Genomic DNA, 9,579 nt, shown 5'->3' on the forward strand with positions numbered 1-9,579 from the left:
TTAGGAAAATCGCACCGACCCCATTGCTATCAATCAGATCGCCAGTTGGCATGGGATAGGCAGGGTGCGGCTAGGTCGTAATAGGATTATATTAGTTTTTCGCTGGTAGCATGATGGGTGCGATCATACCAGCACTAATGCACCGGATCCCATCAGAACTCCGCAGTTAAGCGTGCTTGGGCGAGAGTAGTACTAGGATGGGTGACCTCCTGGGAAGCCCTCGTGTTGCACCCCCCCTTTTAATTTTTACCGCATCTCTGGTCGGATGGACCGGAACGAGAACCAGGGAATGGATTTTTAGGAAAATCGCACCGACCCCATCGCGTAGCAATGGGTATCGGTCAGATCGCCGGTTGGCATGAGATAGGCAGGGTGCGGCTAGGTCGTAATAGGATTATATTAGTTTTTCGCTGGTAGCATGATGGGTGCGATCATACCAGCACTAATGCACCGGATCCCATCAGAACTCCGCAGTTAAGCGTGCTTGGGCGAGAGTAGTACTAGGATGGGTGACCTCCTGGGAAGTCCTCGTGTTGCACCCCCCCTTTTTATTTTTACCGCATCTCCGGTCGGATGGACCGGAACGACAACCGGGCAATGGATTCTTAGGAAAATCGCACCGACCCCATCGCTATCAATCAGATCGCCAGTTGGCATGGGATAGGCAGGGTGCGGCTAGGTCGTAATAGGATTATATTAGTTTTTCGCTGGTAGCATGATGGGTGCGATCATACCAGCACTAATGCACCGGATCCCATCAGAACTCCGCAGTTAAGCGTGCTTGGGCGAGAGTAGTACTAGGATGGGTGACCTCCTGGGAAGTCCTCGTGTTGCACCCCCCCTTTTTATTTTTACCGCATCTCCGGTCGGATGGACCGGAACGACAACCGGGCAATGGATTCTTAGGAAAATCGCACCGACCCCATCGCGTAGCAATGGGTATCGATCAGATCGCCGGTTGGCATGGGATAGGCATGGTGCGGCTAGGTCGTAATAGGATTATATTAGTTTTTCGCTGGTAGCATGATGGGTGCGATCATACCAGCACTAATGCACCGGATCCCATCAGAACTCCGCAGTTAAGCGTGCTTGGGCGAGAGTAGTACTAGGATGGGTGACCTCCTGGGAAGTCCTCGTGTTGCACCCCCCCTTTTTATTTTTACCGCATCTCCGGTCGGATGGACCGGAACGACAACCGGGCAATGGATTCTTAGGAAAATCGCACCGACCCCATCGCTATCAATCAGATCGCCAGTTGGCATGGGATAGGCAGGGTGCGGCTAGGTCGTAATAGGATTATATTAGTTTTTCGCTGGTAGCATGATGGGTGCGATCATACCAGCACTAATGCACCGGATCCCATCAGAACTCCGCAGTTAAGCGTGCTTGGGCGAGAGTAGTACTAGGATGGGTGACCTCCTGGGAAGTCCTCGTGTTGCACCCCCCCTTTTAATTTTTACCGCATCTCTGGTCGGATGGACCGGAACGAGAACCAGGGAATGGATTTTTAGGAAAATCGCACCGACCCCATCGCGTAGCGATGGGTATCGGTCAGATCGCCGGTTGGCATGAGATAGGCAGGGTGCGGCTAGGTCGTAATAGGATTATATTAGTTTTTCGCTGGTAGCATGATGGGTGCGATCATACCAGCACTAATGCACCGGATCCCATCAGAACTCCGCAGTTAAGCGTGCTTGGGCGAGAGTAGTACTAGGATGGGTGACCTCCTGGGAAGTCCTCGTGTTGCACCCCCCCTTTTAATTTTTACCGCATCTCTGGTCGGATGGACCGGAACGAGAACCAGGGAATGGATTTTTAGGAAAATCGCACCGACCCCATCGCGTAGCAATGGGTATCGGTCAGATCGCCGGTTGGCATGAGATAGGCAGGGTGTGGCTAGGTCGTAATAGGATTATATTAGTTTTTCGCTGGTAGCATGATGGGTGCGATCATACCAGCACTAATGCACCGGATCCCATCAGAACTCCGCAGTTAAGCGTGCTTGGGCGAGAGTAGTACTAGGATGGGTGACCTCCTGGGAAGTCCTCGTGTTGCACCCCCCCTTTTTATTTTTACCGCATCTCCGGTCGGATGGACCGGAACGACAACCGGTCAATGGATTCTTAGGAAAGTCGCACCGACCCCATCGCGTAGCAATGGGTATCGATCAGATCGCCGGTTGGCATGGGATAGGCATGGTGCGGCTAGGTCGTAATAGGATTATATTAGTTTTTCGCTGGTAGCATGATGGGTGCGATCATACCAGCACTAATGCACCGGATCCCATCAGAACTCCGCAGTTAAGCGTGCTTGGGCGAGAGTAGTACTAGGATGGGTGACCTCCTGGGAAGTCCTCGTGTTGCACCCCCCCTTTTTATTTTTACCGCATCTCCGGTCGGATGGACCGGAACGACAACCGGGCAATGGATTCTTAGGAAAATCGCACTGACCCCATCGCTATCAATCAGATCGCCAGTTGGCATGGGATAGGCAGGGTGCGGCTAGGTCGTAATAGGATTATATTAGTTTTTCGCTGGTAGCATGATGGGTGCGATCATACCAGCACTAATGCACCGGATCCCATCAGAACTCCGCAGTTAAGCGTGCTTGGGCGAGAGTAGTACTAGGATGGGTGACCTCCTGGGAAGTCCTCGTGTTGCACCCCCCCTTTTAATTTTTACCGCATCTCTGGTCGGATGGACCGGAACGAGAACCAGGGAATGGATTTTTAGGAAAATCGCACCGACCCCATCGCGTAGCGATGTGTATCGGTCAGATCGCCGGTTGGCATGAGATAGGCAGGGTGGGGCTAGGTCGTAATAGGATTATATTAGTTTTTCGCTGGTAGCATGATGGGTGCGATCATACCAGCACTAATGCACCGGATCCCATCAGAACTCCGCAGTTAAGCGTGCTTGGGCGAGAGTAGTACTAGGATGGGTGACCTCCTGGGAAGTCCTCGTGTTGCACCCCCCCTTTTTATTTTTACCGCATCTCCGGTCGGATGGACCGGAACGACAACCGGGCAATGGATTCTTAGGAAAATCGCACCGACCCCATCGCGTAGCAATGGGTATCGATCAGATCGCCGGTTGGCATGGGATAGGCATGGTGCGGCTAGGTCGTAATAGGATTATATTAGTTTTTCGCTGGTAGCATGATGGGTGCGATCATACCAGCACTAATGCACCGGATCCCATCAGAACTCCGCAGTTAAGCGTGCTTGGGCGAGAGTAGTACTAGGATGGGTGACCTCCTGGGAAGTCCTCGTGTTGCACCCCCCCTTTTTATTTTTACCGCATCTCCGGTCGGATGGACCGGAACGACAACCGGGCAATGGATTCTTAGGAAAATCGCACCGACCCCATCGCGTAGCAATGGGTATCGATCAGATCGCCGGTTGGCATGGGATAGGCATGGTGCGGCTAGGTCGTAATAGGATTATATTAGTTTTTCGCTGGTAGCATGTTGGGTGCGATCATACCAGCACTAATGCACCGGATCCCATCAGAACTCCGCAGTTAAGCGTGCTTGGGCGAGAGTAGTACTAGGATGGGTGACCTCCTGGGAAGTCCTCGTGTTGCACCCCCCCTTTTTATTTTTACCGCATCTCCGGTCGGATGGACCGGAACGACAACCGGGCAATGGATTCTTAGGAAAATCGCACCGACCCCATCGCTATCAATCAGATCGCCAGTTGGCATGGGATAGGCAGGGTGCGGCTAGGTCGTAATAGGATTATATTAGTTTTTCGCTGGTAGCATGATGGGTGCGATCATACCAGCACTAATGCACCGGATCCCATCAGAACTCCGCAGTTAAGCGTGCTTGGGCGAGAGTAGTACTAGGATGGGTGACCTCCTGGGAAGTCCTCGTGTTGCACCCCCCCTTTTTATTTTTACCGCATCTCCGGTCGGATGGACCGGAACGACAACCGGGCAATGGATTCTTAGGAAAATCGCACCGACCCCATCGCGTAGCAATGGGTATCGATCAGATCGCCGGTTGGCATGGGATAGGCATGGTGCGGCTAGGTCGTAATAGGATTATATTAGTTTTTCGCTGGTAGCATGATGGGTGCGATCATACCAGCACTAATGCACCGGATCCCATCAGAACTCCGCAGTTAAGCGTGCTTGGGCGAGAGTAGTACTAGGATGGGTGACCTCCTGGGAAGTCCTCGTGTTGCACCCCCCCTTTTAATTTTTACCGCATCTCTGGTCGGATGGACCGGAACGAGAACCAGGGAATGGATTTTTAGGAAAATCGCACCGACCCCATCGCGTAGCAATGGGTATCGGTCAGATCGCCGGTTGGCATGAGATAGGCAGGGTGCGGCTAGGTCGTAATAGGATTATATTAGTTTTTCGCTGGTAGCATGATGGGTGCGATCATACCAGCACTAATGCACCGGATCCCATCAGAACTCCGCAGTTAAGCGTGCTTGGGCGAGAGTAGTACTAGGATGGGTGACCTCCTGGGAAGTCCTCGTGTTGCACCCCCCCTTTTTATTTTTACCGCATCTCCGGTCGGATGGACCGGAACGACAACCGGGCAATGGATTCTTAGGAAAATCGCACCGACCCCATCGCGTAGCAATGGGTATCGATCAGATCGCCGGTTGGCATGGGATAGGCAGGGTGCGGCTAGGTCGTAATAGGATTATATTAGTTTTTCGCTGGTAGCATGATGGGTGCGATCATACCAGCACTAATGCACCGGATCCCATCAGAACTCCGCAGTTAAGCGTGCTTGGGCGAGAGTAGTACTAGGATGGGTGACCTCCTGGGAAGTCCTCGTGTTGCACCCCCCCTTTTTATTTTTACCGCATCTCCGGTCGGATGGACCGGAACGACAACCGGGCAATGGATTCTTAGGAAAATCGCACCGACCCCATCGCGTAGCAATGGGTATCGATCAGATCGCCGGTTGGCATGGGATAGGCATGGTGCGGCTAGGTCGTAATAGGATTATATTAGTTTTTCGCTGGTAGCATGATGGGTGCGATCATACCAGCACTAATGCACCGGATCCCATCAGAACTCCGCAGTTAATCGTGCTTGGGCGAGAGTAGTACTAGGATGGGTGACCTCCTGGGAAGTCCTCGTGTTGCACCCCCCCTTTTTATTTTTACCGCATCTCCGGTCGGATGGACCGGAACGACAACCGGGCAATGGATTCTTAGGAAAATCGCACCGACCCCATCGCGTAGCAATGGGTATCGATCAGATCGCCGGTTGGCATGGGATAGGCATGGTGCGGCTAGGTCGTAATAGGATTATATTAGTTTTTCGCTGGTAGCATGATGGGTGCGATCATACCAGCACTAATGCACCGGATCCCATCAGAACTCCGCAGTTAAGCGTGCTTGGGCGAGAGTAGTACTAGGATGGGTGACCTCCTGGGAAGTCCTCGTGTTGCACCCCCCCTTTTTATTTTTACCGCATCTCCGGTCGGATGGACCGGAACGACAACCGGGCAATGGATTCTTAGGAAAATCGCACCGACCCCATCGCTATCAATCAGATCGCCGGTTGGCATGGGATAGGCAGGGTGCGGCTAGGTCGTAATAGGATTATATTAGTTTTTCGCTGGTAGCATGATGGGTGCGATCATACCAGCACTAATGCACCGGATCCCATCAGAACTCCGCAGTTAAGCGTGCTTGGGCGAGAGTAGTACTAGGATGGGTGACCTCCTGGGAAGTCCTCGTGTTGCACCCCCCCTTTTAATTTTTACCGCATCTCTGGTCGGATGGACCGGAACGAGAACCAGGGAATGGATTTTTAGGAAAATCGCACCGACCCCATCGCGTAGCTATGGGTATCTGTCAGATCGCCGGTTGGCATGAGATAGGCAGGGTGCGGCTAGGTCGTAATAGGATTATATTAGTTTTTCGCTGGTAGCATGATGGGTGCGATCATACCAGCACTAATGCACCGGATCCCATCAGAACTCCGCAGTTAAGCGTGCTTGGGCGAGAGTAGTACTAGGATGGGTGACCTCCTGGGAAGTCCTCGTGTTGCACCCCCCCTTTTTATTTTTACCGCATCTCCGGTCGGATGGACCGGAACGACAACCGGGCAATGGATTCTTAGGAAAATCGCACCGACCCCATCGCGTAGCAATGGGTATCGATCAGATCGCCGGTTGGCATGGGATAGGCAGGGTGCGGCTAGGTCGTAATAGGATTATATTAGTTTTTCGCTGGTAGCATGATGGGTGCGATCATACCAGCACTAATGCACCGGATCCCATCAGAACTCCGCAGTTAAGCGTGCTTGGGCGAGAGTAGTACTAGGATGGGTGACCTCCTGGGAAGTCCTCGTGTTGCACCCCCCCCTTTTTATTTTTACCGCATCTCCGGTCGGATGGACCGGAACGACAACCGGGCAATGGATTCTTAGGAAAATCGCACCGACCCCATCGCGTAGCAATGGGTATCGATCAGATCGCCGGTTGGCATGGGATAGGCATGGTGCGGCTAGGTCGTAATAGGATTATATTAGTTTTTCGCTGGTAGCATGTTGGGTGCGATCATACCAGCACTAATGCACCGGATCCCATCAGAACTCCGCAGTTAAGCGTGCTTGGGCGAGAGTAGTACTAGGATGGGTGACCTCCTGGGAAGTCCTCGTGTTGCACCCCCCCTTTTTATTTTTACCGCATCTCCGGTCGGATGGACCGGAACGACAACCGGGCAATGGATTCTTAGGAAAATCGCACCGACCCCATCGCTATCAATCAGATCGCCAGTTGGCATGGGATAGGCAGGGTGCGGCTAGGTCGTAATAGGATTATATTAGTTTTTCGCTGGTAGCATGATGGGTGCGATCATACCAGCACTAATGCACCGGATCCCATCAGAACTCCGCAGTTAAGCGTGCTTGGGCGAGAGTAGTACTAGGATGGGTGACCTCCTGGGAAGTCCTCGTGTTGCACCCCCCCTTTTTATTTTTACCGCATCTCCGGTCGGATGGACCGGAACGACAACCGGGCAATGGATTCTTAGGAAAATCGCACCGACCCCATCGCGTAGCAATGGGTATCGATCAGATCGCCGGTTGGCATGGGATAGGCATGGTGCGGCTAGGTCGTAATAGGATTATATTAGTTTTTCGCTGGTAGCATGATGGGTGCGATCATACCAGCACTAATGCACCGGATCCCATCAGAACTCCGCAGTTAAGCGTGCTTGGGCGAGAGTAGTACTAGGATGGGTGACCTCCTGGGAAGTCCTCGTGTTGCACCCCCCCTTTTAATTTTTACCGCATCTCTGGTCGGATGGACCGGAACGAGAACCAGGGAATGGATTTTTAGGAAAATCGCACCGACCCCATCGCGTAGCAATGGGTATCGGTCAGATCGCCGGTTGGCATGAGATAGGCAGGGTGCGGCTAGGTCGTAATAGGATTATATTAGTTTTTCGCTGGTAGCATGATGGGTGCGATCATACCAGCACTAATGCACCGGATCCCATCAGAACTCCGCAGTTAAGCGTGCTTGGGCGAGAGTAGTACTAGGATGGGTGACCTCCTGGGAAGTCCTCGTGTTGCACCCCCCCTTTTTATTTTTACCGCATCTCCGGTCGGATGGACCGGAACGACAACCGGGCAATGGATTCTTAGGAAAATCGCACCGACCCCATCGCGTAGCAATGGGTATCGATCAGATCGCCGGTTGGCATGGGATAGGCAGGGTGCGGCTAGGTCGTAATAGGATTATATTAGTTTTTCGCTGGTAGCATGATGGGTGCGATCATACCAGCACTAATGCACCGGATCCCATCAGAACTCCGCAGTTAAGCGTGCTTGGGCGAGAGTAGTACTAGGATGGGTGACCTCCTGGGAAGTCCTCGTGTTGCACCCCCCCTTTTTATTTTTACCGCATCTCCGGTCGGATGGACCGGAACGACAACCGGGCAATGGATTCTTAGGAAAATCGCACCGACCCCATCGCGTAGCAATGGGTATCGATCAGATCGCCGGTTGGCATGGGATAGGCATGGTGCGGCTAGGTCGTAATAGGATTATATTAGTTTTTCGCTGGTAGCATGATGGGTGCGATCATACCAGCACTAATGCACCGGATCCCATCAGAACTCCGCAGTTAATCGTGCTTGGGCGAGAGTAGTACTAGGATGGGTGACCTCCTGGGAAGTCCTCGTGTTGCACCCCCCCTTTTTATTTTTACCGCATCTCCGGTCGGATGGACCGGAACGACAACCGGGCAATGGATTCTTAGGAAAATCGCACCGACCCCATCGCGTAGCAATGGGTATCGATCAGATCGCCGGTTGGCATGGGATAGGCATGGTGCGGCTAGGTCGTAATAGGATTATATTAGTTTTTCGCTGGTAGCATGATGGGTGCGATCATACCAGCACTAATGCACCGGATCCCATCAGAACTCCGCAGTTAAGCGTGCTTGGGCGAGAGTAGTACTAGGATGGGTGACCTCCTGGGAAGTCCTCGTGTTGCACCCCCCCTTTTTATTTTTACCGCATCTCCGGTCGGATGGACCGGAACGACAACCGGGCAATGGATTCTTAGGAAAATCGCACCGACCCCATCGCTATCAATCAGATCGCCGGTTGGCATGGGATAGGCAGGGTGCGGCTAGGTCGTAATAGGATTATATTAGTTTTTCGCTGGTAGCATGATGGGTGCGATCATACCAGCACTAATGCACCGGATCCCATCAGAACTCCGCAGTTAAGCGTGCTTGGGCGAGAGTAGTACTAGGATGGGTGACCTCCTGGGAAGTCCTCGTGTTGCACCCCCCCTTTTAATTTTTACCGCATCTCTGGTCGGATGGACCGGAACGAGAACCAGGGAATGGATTTTTAGGAAAATCGCACCGACCCCATCGCGTAGCTATGGGTATCTGTCAGATCGCCGGTTGGCATGAGATAGGCAGGGTGCGGCTAGGTCGTAATAGGATTATATTAGTTTTTCGCTGGTAGCATGATGGGTGCGATCATACCAGCACTAATGCACCGGATCCCATCAGAACTCCGCAGTTAAGCGTGCTTGGGCGAGAGTAGTACTAGGATGGGTGACCTCCTGGGAAGTCCTCGTGTTGCACCCCCCCTTTTTATTTTTACCGCATCTCCGGTCGGATGGACCGGAACGACAACCGGGCAATGGATTCTTAGGAAAATCGCACCGACCCCATCGCGTAGCAATGGGTATCGATCAGATCGCCGGTTGGCATGGGATAGGCATGGTGCGGCTAGGTCGTAATAGGATTATATTAGTTTTTCGCTGGTAGCATGATGGGTGCGATCATACCAGCACTAATGCACCGGATCCCATCAGAACTCCGCAGTTAAGCGTGCTTGGGCGAGAGTAGTACTAGGATGGGTGACCTCCTGGGAAGTCCTCGTGTTGCACCCCTCCTTTTTATTTTTACCGCATCTCCGGTCGGATGGACCGGAACGACAACCGGGCAATGGATTCTTAGGAAAATCGCACCGACCCCATCGCGTAGCAATGGGTATCGATCAGATCGCCGGTTGGCATGGGATAGGCATGGTGCGGCTAGGTCGTAATAGGATTATATTAGTTTTTCGCTGGT

The 9,579-nt window shown here is 52.6% G+C and overlaps 31 non-coding genes across 31 annotated transcripts; all 31 read left to right on the forward strand.

Annotated features, from left to right (window-relative positions):
* The first annotated feature begins 115 nt into the window (after nt 1–115).
* On the forward strand, nt 116–234 carry LOC122287070. The gene has a single exon (XR_006234376.1). It is a non-coding gene; the product is annotated as a 5S ribosomal RNA (ribosomal RNA).
* A 189-nt stretch (nt 235–423) lies between these two features.
* Nucleotides 424–542, forward strand: LOC122284898. The gene has a single exon (XR_006232245.1). It is a non-coding gene; the product is annotated as a 5S ribosomal RNA (ribosomal RNA).
* Nucleotides 543–720: 178 nt separating this feature from the next.
* Nucleotides 721–839, forward strand: LOC122284899. Its single transcript, XR_006232246.1, has one exon. It is a non-coding gene; the product is annotated as a 5S ribosomal RNA (ribosomal RNA).
* A 189-nt stretch (nt 840–1,028) lies between these two features.
* LOC122284900 lies at nt 1,029–1,147 on the forward strand. Its single transcript, XR_006232247.1, has one exon. It is a non-coding gene; the product is annotated as a 5S ribosomal RNA (ribosomal RNA).
* Nucleotides 1,148–1,325: 178 nt separating this feature from the next.
* LOC122284901 lies at nt 1,326–1,444 on the forward strand. The gene has a single exon (XR_006232248.1). It is a non-coding gene; the product is annotated as a 5S ribosomal RNA (ribosomal RNA).
* Nucleotides 1,445–1,633: 189 nt separating this feature from the next.
* On the forward strand, nt 1,634–1,752 carry LOC122284902. Its single transcript, XR_006232249.1, has one exon. It is a non-coding gene; the product is annotated as a 5S ribosomal RNA (ribosomal RNA).
* A 189-nt stretch (nt 1,753–1,941) lies between these two features.
* Nucleotides 1,942–2,060, forward strand: LOC122284904. The gene has a single exon (XR_006232251.1). It is a non-coding gene; the product is annotated as a 5S ribosomal RNA (ribosomal RNA).
* Nucleotides 2,061–2,249: 189 nt separating this feature from the next.
* Nucleotides 2,250–2,368, forward strand: LOC122284906. Its single transcript, XR_006232252.1, has one exon. It is a non-coding gene; the product is annotated as a 5S ribosomal RNA (ribosomal RNA).
* Nucleotides 2,369–2,546: 178 nt separating this feature from the next.
* Nucleotides 2,547–2,665, forward strand: LOC122284907. Its single transcript, XR_006232253.1, has one exon. It is a non-coding gene; the product is annotated as a 5S ribosomal RNA (ribosomal RNA).
* Nucleotides 2,666–2,854: 189 nt separating this feature from the next.
* On the forward strand, nt 2,855–2,973 carry LOC122284908. The gene has a single exon (XR_006232254.1). It is a non-coding gene; the product is annotated as a 5S ribosomal RNA (ribosomal RNA).
* A 189-nt stretch (nt 2,974–3,162) lies between these two features.
* On the forward strand, nt 3,163–3,281 carry LOC122284909. The gene has a single exon (XR_006232255.1). It is a non-coding gene; the product is annotated as a 5S ribosomal RNA (ribosomal RNA).
* Nucleotides 3,282–3,470: 189 nt separating this feature from the next.
* On the forward strand, nt 3,471–3,589 carry LOC122284910. The gene has a single exon (XR_006232256.1). It is a non-coding gene; the product is annotated as a 5S ribosomal RNA (ribosomal RNA).
* A 178-nt stretch (nt 3,590–3,767) lies between these two features.
* Nucleotides 3,768–3,886, forward strand: LOC122284911. Its single transcript, XR_006232257.1, has one exon. It is a non-coding gene; the product is annotated as a 5S ribosomal RNA (ribosomal RNA).
* A 189-nt stretch (nt 3,887–4,075) lies between these two features.
* LOC122284912 lies at nt 4,076–4,194 on the forward strand. The gene has a single exon (XR_006232258.1). It is a non-coding gene; the product is annotated as a 5S ribosomal RNA (ribosomal RNA).
* A 189-nt stretch (nt 4,195–4,383) lies between these two features.
* Nucleotides 4,384–4,502, forward strand: LOC122284913. The gene has a single exon (XR_006232259.1). It is a non-coding gene; the product is annotated as a 5S ribosomal RNA (ribosomal RNA).
* A 189-nt stretch (nt 4,503–4,691) lies between these two features.
* LOC122284914 lies at nt 4,692–4,810 on the forward strand. The gene has a single exon (XR_006232260.1). It is a non-coding gene; the product is annotated as a 5S ribosomal RNA (ribosomal RNA).
* Nucleotides 4,811–4,999: 189 nt separating this feature from the next.
* On the forward strand, nt 5,000–5,118 carry LOC122287663. The gene has a single exon (XR_006234952.1). It is a non-coding gene; the product is annotated as a 5S ribosomal RNA (ribosomal RNA).
* Nucleotides 5,119–5,307: 189 nt separating this feature from the next.
* On the forward strand, nt 5,308–5,426 carry LOC122284916. The gene has a single exon (XR_006232262.1). It is a non-coding gene; the product is annotated as a 5S ribosomal RNA (ribosomal RNA).
* A 178-nt stretch (nt 5,427–5,604) lies between these two features.
* LOC122284917 lies at nt 5,605–5,723 on the forward strand. The gene has a single exon (XR_006232263.1). It is a non-coding gene; the product is annotated as a 5S ribosomal RNA (ribosomal RNA).
* A 189-nt stretch (nt 5,724–5,912) lies between these two features.
* Nucleotides 5,913–6,031, forward strand: LOC122284918. Its single transcript, XR_006232264.1, has one exon. It is a non-coding gene; the product is annotated as a 5S ribosomal RNA (ribosomal RNA).
* A 189-nt stretch (nt 6,032–6,220) lies between these two features.
* LOC122284919 lies at nt 6,221–6,339 on the forward strand. The gene has a single exon (XR_006232265.1). It is a non-coding gene; the product is annotated as a 5S ribosomal RNA (ribosomal RNA).
* Nucleotides 6,340–6,529: 190 nt separating this feature from the next.
* Nucleotides 6,530–6,648, forward strand: LOC122284920. Its single transcript, XR_006232266.1, has one exon. It is a non-coding gene; the product is annotated as a 5S ribosomal RNA (ribosomal RNA).
* A 178-nt stretch (nt 6,649–6,826) lies between these two features.
* On the forward strand, nt 6,827–6,945 carry LOC122284921. The gene has a single exon (XR_006232267.1). It is a non-coding gene; the product is annotated as a 5S ribosomal RNA (ribosomal RNA).
* Nucleotides 6,946–7,134: 189 nt separating this feature from the next.
* Nucleotides 7,135–7,253, forward strand: LOC122284922. Its single transcript, XR_006232268.1, has one exon. It is a non-coding gene; the product is annotated as a 5S ribosomal RNA (ribosomal RNA).
* A 189-nt stretch (nt 7,254–7,442) lies between these two features.
* Nucleotides 7,443–7,561, forward strand: LOC122284923. Its single transcript, XR_006232269.1, has one exon. It is a non-coding gene; the product is annotated as a 5S ribosomal RNA (ribosomal RNA).
* Nucleotides 7,562–7,750: 189 nt separating this feature from the next.
* Nucleotides 7,751–7,869, forward strand: LOC122284924. Its single transcript, XR_006232270.1, has one exon. It is a non-coding gene; the product is annotated as a 5S ribosomal RNA (ribosomal RNA).
* Nucleotides 7,870–8,058: 189 nt separating this feature from the next.
* Nucleotides 8,059–8,177, forward strand: LOC122287664. The gene has a single exon (XR_006234953.1). It is a non-coding gene; the product is annotated as a 5S ribosomal RNA (ribosomal RNA).
* A 189-nt stretch (nt 8,178–8,366) lies between these two features.
* LOC122284925 lies at nt 8,367–8,485 on the forward strand. Its single transcript, XR_006232271.1, has one exon. It is a non-coding gene; the product is annotated as a 5S ribosomal RNA (ribosomal RNA).
* A 178-nt stretch (nt 8,486–8,663) lies between these two features.
* On the forward strand, nt 8,664–8,782 carry LOC122284927. Its single transcript, XR_006232273.1, has one exon. It is a non-coding gene; the product is annotated as a 5S ribosomal RNA (ribosomal RNA).
* Nucleotides 8,783–8,971: 189 nt separating this feature from the next.
* On the forward strand, nt 8,972–9,090 carry LOC122284928. The gene has a single exon (XR_006232274.1). It is a non-coding gene; the product is annotated as a 5S ribosomal RNA (ribosomal RNA).
* A 189-nt stretch (nt 9,091–9,279) lies between these two features.
* LOC122284929 lies at nt 9,280–9,398 on the forward strand. The gene has a single exon (XR_006232275.1). It is a non-coding gene; the product is annotated as a 5S ribosomal RNA (ribosomal RNA).
* The last annotated feature ends 181 nt before the right edge of the window (nt 9,399–9,579 follow it).

This window comes from Carya illinoinensis, chromosome 11 (genome assembly GCF_018687715.1).
Source record: "Carya illinoinensis cultivar Pawnee chromosome 11, C.illinoinensisPawnee_v1, whole genome shotgun sequence".
Classification (NCBI taxonomy): domain Eukaryota; kingdom Viridiplantae; phylum Streptophyta; class Magnoliopsida; order Fagales; family Juglandaceae; genus Carya; species Carya illinoinensis.